The sequence below is a fragment of the Triticum aestivum genome, chromosome 2B (genome assembly GCF_018294505.1).
Source record: "Triticum aestivum cultivar Chinese Spring chromosome 2B, IWGSC CS RefSeq v2.1, whole genome shotgun sequence".
NCBI classification, from domain to species: Eukaryota; Viridiplantae; Streptophyta; class Magnoliopsida; order Poales; family Poaceae; genus Triticum; species Triticum aestivum.
Window position 1 is genome coordinate 527,198,516 of NC_057798.1, and position 6,769 is coordinate 527,205,284.

Below are 6,769 nucleotides of genomic sequence, written 5' to 3' on the forward strand. Positions count from 1 at the left end.
TTTTTGGACAATTATGTGTGGACGTGAAGAACATACCCTAACGTCCTTCGTCAACGCCTACTTCAACTTTGCACTGCCATCGGATGGAATAGTACTCCAACTAATCATACTTACAAAGCATGGCAACCCATCTTCTAGCTTACACTTCCTCTAAATCTCAAAAACATGCACCTGCTCTGAACTTTTGAACATTTACTCTGCTGCTCTTAATTTGCAACTGCTTTACACATTCAGATTTCAGTTAAATGAAAAAGGAGTGGAGGGGAGCAGATTTGCGACAGAAATATGACTGCTAGAACAGAATAATCTCTCCCTCTCTCTCAGTATACACGCACATATGCACAAGCAAGTAAATCGAACTACAAAACTGAATGAACCACACCTGTAGCCATACTTTTGTTGCTACCAGGCCAGCCGGAGGCGAACACGGTGGCACTGGTGGCGGCTGACACCGCCGATTTTGGAGCTATAGCCTGCGGTGGACAAGCTCATGTACCTTCTCTGGCTTCACGGATCTCGCGTCCGCCTTTCCCCGTTCCCCCCTTGGCTCCTACCACGTGTCCACGTCTACCTCTGCTTCGTCGCTGCTCCCTTCTCGACCCGGCGAAGGAGGGGGAGAAGGAGGTGGCGCGTGGAAGCCTTCAACTGGAAATTAACAAAATGTCTAGTTAGAAGTAACGACCCTTTTATTATCTTATTCATAATCAGACCGTACTCTGAACATAAAGGGCATGTGATCCTAGGACATGAAGCACAACCATCTAGCTAATGGAAACACTCAGCATAAGCTGAAGTAATTCTGTAATAGTACTTACATATTGCTCCAGCCTATATCTGCAACCTTACAACTACATATATCCATCTCCTCAAGCACCATAGTTGACCATTATTGGCGCTTCACTGCTCCTGGCAACTTGATGCTAATTCGTAGAAACAGTGTTTGGTCTTATTTTGTAATTGACAGTTATATCATTAGAATATGCAGCTCTGAGCCTCCAACACCTCTCTAGAACAATGAAGGTTTTTTTTCTTGCATTATTCTTAGTTTGAATGTAACAAAATAATCAAAGAATGGAACATCCAACAATGATTTAAACAACGATTTTGTGTGAGGTTTCCATGTGAAAATAATTTTGTTATTCAGACAAAGAATATGGCATGTCTAAAAGTGGTCCACCTGTACTGTAATAGCCTACTTGGCCTAATATCTATATCGAGTTATAGATAAAGGAAGATAAACCGACCGATTCAATAGATGTACCTAGAACTTCTTCCCAGGCGGTTGATGTAGGCATTAGTACAGAAGTTAGGCCAGTACTGTGGTAGTGATTCCTATTTGATCCGTGAAAAATATGCATCACTTACTTTCAACTCTGAGGTTGGTACTTGCAATTGCTGAGAAATTAAAAGATGGAAACACCGTCAAAAGCTGCTCAAAGAAGCTTATGCCGTAGTTCGTACAGACATACATATCGATCTGATGAAAAAAATAGGATTCGATAAATCTAGAATATCTTGCTTCATCGATAATCAAATTAAAGTTCAAATGGCACAAGAGATTGTTGAGGCCCCATTTGCCAATGCAACCTGAAAGGCAGAAAAGATGAATTAGGAGGAAACATAAATCACATTTAACTGTCTAAAGTTTAAGAAGGTGTGATGTGGTTACCAAACAAACTATAAATCAGTACCAAAAATAAACTAAGCCCTAGTTGATTGTCGTTTTCACGAAATAACATAAAAATTGCAGTGATCATACCATTGAGTAATAAGCAAACATATAGTAATAAGCAAACATATCAAACATGTTGGCACAAGGTTTCCATTCATAAACCACAAATTGATTCTCTCCCCCGCACCTTTCTTCCTCGGCAATCGTCGGATGTCACATCCACCATCGAAAACCACACTGCGAACCATGAAACTACAGTACATAAATTATGACAGATGGAGTATTATTACTTTGAAAGACAGCTTTCAGGCAAAGCAATTAGCAGCCAAACGAAGTTGTTAGTTACTACATCAATGGACCAAACGCCTTCAAGCTATGAGACCCCTTTACCTCAACATTTTTTTCTTCCCACAAAAGCAAACGGCACGGACAAGGACAATACATCCATCTCCCTGTTGCATTGTCACAAATGTACAGTCAGTTTAATATAAGCAGAAAGCTAATTACGGAACATCAGTGGACTATTCCATAAATGAATTCTCAACCTACTATCAATGCAACTGCTACAGGAAGCAAGGAAAGAAATGAGCGATACACTAATTTCAACATCACAAGGAGCCGCATGAGAAACCAATCTCCAGAAGCTTGTCTTACCAATCCTACAGAATAACCATCATTTGGAGCCTGTCGGAAGAGAATGCATCACTACAATTCTGCACAAAAGAAACCAGTATTAATCTCCATTCAAATTTATTTTTTCTGAACTCTCTCCATTTTTTGAGTTCCACAAAAGACATTTCATCGATGCAGAAATACCAGGTGTCTACCACCACCTGTCATTATAGATGGGTAGTCTCCTCTGATTTGCCTAGTGACGTAGAACCACCATACTTTCCTGAGTTTCTGCAGCATACAGAACTTAGTTTTGATGCATATAAAATATTGTATGGACTATGAGGTCATTGATGCAAGCTATACAAGTTAACTGTTTCTTTTAGGAGAAAATTGAGCACAACTAAGCACTTACTTTTCTTATCGAATGACTTTTTTCAGGACTGTTTGCAGACATGTATTGCCTGCTGGATTGGGACATCGATGCATACAACATGTCCATTGGTTGGCCTTGATCGGGCAGGATTCGGCCATGCCACACGCCTACCTGAATCGACACTATTGCAGGCTTGGACTGTCAAGTGATCGGCAAGGAGTCGCGCAGGCCTCCTACAGCTTGCTTGACACAGTCGATGCTGCCTGTCTTCGGTTGCCGCTCCTCGTGGTGACTCCCTCTACCTCCAGATCTAATGGCAACGCCTACTGCCACCGTTGTCGGGGCCTTCGAGGTGCTCCATGAGCTCATTCCACTCAGGCTAGGGGTGCAGACGTGCAGTAGCTCCAACTCGCTTAACTCAATTTTATCATCATTTCAACAAAACGAAATAACCCAAATTATTGGTACTCATGCACACATGGCAAATTTTGTTGCAGAATATAGTGTAGGACATTAAAGACGAACACTTGTTAGAGTGACAGATGCCGAGTCAGAATGATCCTGCAAAGTTAGAAATTAATCGTATAGACCGCTGATAGTAAATTGGTTATGTGGTCTTGCAAAGTGGAGGAAAATAATTTCCTACTGATAGGTTATCTGATTTGACAAAATGATGAGAGATATAGACACATCCAGCCAGCGACTGGGTCACTGGGAGATGAACTGCACGTATACAATAAATCAAAACAGTGGAGTGGCAAGAGAGGGATTAGAACCACGACCGTGAACATGGAGTTGGCAACGAAGCAAAACCAGGAGATCCTCCTCTACCTCGTTGCACCGGCAGGTGGCGGCGGTGGCCTCGATGACGGCCGAGGTGCGCCACCTGCAAGGACTTCGCGCCGCCACGCCGGATCCCTCTGTCTCCCGTGCCCGTCCACCATCGCCCGGCTCCGGCAAGCTCCTGCCTAGGTCGCTGCGCCGCCCCTCCTTACTCCCTCCTTCTCTCCCTCACTTCCCTTCCTTGCCTAGGAGACTCAGACTCCATGGATCCGCCAGGGAATCCGCGCTCCGGCCATCCTCGTCGTCACTGGTGACCCCACCTCGCCGCCGGCATCCTGATCCGCCTCCCCAGCCCCTGCCGTGCATGGATCCGCCCCCTGCAAGCTCCAACCGCTGCCGCCGATCTACATCGAGCCGCCGCGCCGCCCCCAGCCGCTTGAGCCGCCGCATTGACCCCGTCCCGATTTAAAAAGGATCGCGGGTTGAATACTCCAAACCACGGGGTCTTTTGTGCAAAAACAAAGCATTTTTCCAGATCCGCTAAAGAAGGGACTGCGGGTTGATTTCATAAAAACAGAGGGTCTTTTCTGCAAAACGGCCGGCGACGTACGACCAGCAGCAATCGCTGGTTTATTAGTAGGGAAAGATAATGCTTTTTGTTAGCATCATCAATTTTCTCCTCTACACGACACACGGATGGGGTATCACTTACCTTTGTTCTCCTCGAGCTGCCTCTTCACGAGGTCGAGCTCCTCTTCGGCTGCCCCTGGTCCTGCCTAAGTCCGACGACCTCAGCTGTGCGCGCCGCAGCGCCTGCTTATTAACATAGACAAGTACTGTCAGACTCCTGCAGATTAAAAATTGACCCTCCGTTTGGCTTTTTCTTTCCGAACACCAAACAGAGTATCAGGGGCTACTGTCTATTGGGTGATATTTTCTCGCACTTTTCATTACTTACCTCAAAGCCTGTTAGGAGGCTGGTGCAGGCTTCGATCAATCCGCTTTTGGCGGACCGGACCTTCTCAATCACCGTACCCATGAGAGTACAGTGCTCTTCGTCGATGGAAGCGCTATGAAGCACTCCCAGCAAATTATCCGATGCCTCCGGCTGGGCGGAGGTCATCGGCACGGTCGACTCGCCCTCCTTAGTGAGGGGCTGCTAAGTTGAATCTGGAACCTGTAAGGCTCTGGTGCATTAACCGGTAGAGAGCCAGACTTGCTGCGGCTCCTGTCTGCATAATCCATGGGGATCTTACCCCTATGTGCCCGGCGTTTGGGATTTTGCCTTGGGGCGTCTCCGGAACCGCCGCCCTCTGCTCTGGTATCCTTTGGGACAACACCTCTATGTCATCCACATGCCGTGGGGAGCTGGCCGTCTGGAGTGAATCCATCTCCGACGCACTCAAGGACCCATCCGAAGAGGATACCCCGAGATTGGACCTGGCCGGACTGCATACACGTGTTTGGTGTCATTACGAGCCAGGAAGTTAGAGTCGCACAAAAGGTATTACAGAGTGCGGATACTTACGACTTCGCCCGGGGCTTCCCCCTGGGAAGCCACTCCTCCTCGCTGTAGGCGGTTGTGGTGGAGTGGTCCGGAAGGGATACCTTTCCCTTCTTCGGTGTCCTAGCCTCCCCCTGTGGGGCGGCTTTCCTCTTCTCCTCCCCCGTGCGGGGAGGGGGCATTTCTTCGTGTTTCCCCCCGTCCCCATGGGAGGAATCTGCCTCGCCGTCCTCTGACAACGAGTCAATTACGGCCTGGCACCAGAGACCCTTCCTGGTCCCCACGGCCGTTTTCTTGGACCCTTCGGCCTCCCCGGCTGGGGCGGCCCTCTTCCTCTTCTTCTCCTCCCCTTCGTGGGAGAGTGCGCCTCATCGTCTTCGGGCGAGGCGTCTGATGCGACCTCGCGCCGAAGACCTTTCCTGGCCCCTGTGGCCTTCTTTTTGGCCTTCTTCTCCGGCACCTTGTAAGGCGCCGGAGCCAGCATCTCCGTTAGGAGTGTGGTCTCCAGATCTTCGGGCAGCAGAGTCGGACAGTCGATCTGCTCCGCCGTCTCCACGTAATCATGTCTTGTCAGCATGGTGACTTAAAATCCTCCCACGAATATGCTGGGAAAGGTACATATTGTGATGGTTAGAGGACTTGCCGAATTGGCGAGGCGCTTTGCGCTGAGCCCGCGGTCCTCGGAAATGGGAGGAGGAACTTCGCCGGTCTTGAACAGCACCTTCCAGACGTCCTTATGCGTCGTGTCGAAGAGCTCATGCAACATCTGGTGTTCGTCCGGATCGAACTCCCACATATTGAATGCCCGTCTTTGACACGGGAGAATCCGGCGGACGAGCATGACCTGGACCACGTTGACAAGCTTGATCTTCTTGTCCCTCATACTTTTGATGCAGGTCTCAAGTCCGGTCAGCTCCACAAGTTCGCCCCAGGCTAGGCCCTTCTTTTCTCAAGAGGTGAGCCGCATGGGGATTCCGGATCGGAATTTGGGGGCCGCCACCCAATTGGTGTCGCGCGGCTCGGTGATGTAGAACCACCCTGATTGCCACCCTTTCACGGTCTCCACAAAGGAGTTGTCAAGCCATGTAACGTTGGGCATTCTGTCCACCATGGCGCCTCTACACTTCGCCTGCTGGCCACTAACGATCTTTGGCTTCACGCAGAAGATTTTCAGCCACAGGCCGAAGTGGGGCCTGATGCGGAGGAAGGCCTCACACACGACGATGAACGCCGAGATGTTGAGGACAAAATTTGGGGCTAGATCATGGAAATCTAGCCCATAGTAATACATGAGCCCGCAGACGAAGGGGTGGAGTGGAAATCCTAGTCCGCGGATGAAATGAGGGAGGAATACTACTCTCTCCCGAGACTTTGGGGTAGGGGTGATATGTCCCTCCACCGGGAGCCTATGCGCAATGTTTTAGGGCAGGTATCCGGCTGCCCGAAGCTTGGTGATATCCTCCTCCGTGAATGAGGAGGCCATCCACTTGCCTCCCGCTCCGGACATGCTGCGGATGGTCCTACGGAGAAAGTGAGAACTTGGGCGCTGGGGCTCGAGAGTGCGAGAACGGATGAGCAAAGGAGGAAGAAGGCATGGGTGAAAACGGGGGATCCTTATCCCTTTATAAAGACGGTGAAAAAATGTGCGCCTCCCCACTTGCCTGTTAAAATTACTCATTTTCCAAGCGCCACGATTGATGGCACGGTTGGGTTACCCATACCCATATTGATGAGGATCCCATGATAAGGGGGACACGATCTCTGCTTTGACAAGACGTGCCAAACTAAACCGCCTCGCGATGTGTGCGGTGGCTGGTTACAA

The 6,769-nt window shown here is 49.0% G+C and overlaps 1 long non-coding RNA gene across 4 annotated transcripts; it reads right to left on the reverse strand.

Moving 5' to 3' along the window:
- Positions 1-204: 204 nt before the first annotated feature.
- Positions 205-3,760, reverse strand: LOC123045833 (uncharacterized). 4 transcript variants are annotated; one of them, XR_006421603.1, is made up of 6 exons: positions 2,700-3,760; positions 2,489-2,575; positions 2,327-2,385; positions 2,063-2,124; positions 1,760-1,909; positions 205-1,587 (listed from the first exon to the last, which is right to left on the reverse strand). It is a non-coding gene; the product is annotated as an uncharacterized lncRNA (long non-coding RNA). The 4 variants fall into 4 exon arrangements; XR_006421604.1 differs by having other exon boundaries at positions 2,506-2,575; positions 2,700-3,759; XR_006421602.1 differs by having other exon boundaries at positions 1,860-1,909; positions 2,506-2,575; positions 2,700-3,757.
- Positions 3,761-6,769: the final 3,009 nt, after the last annotated feature.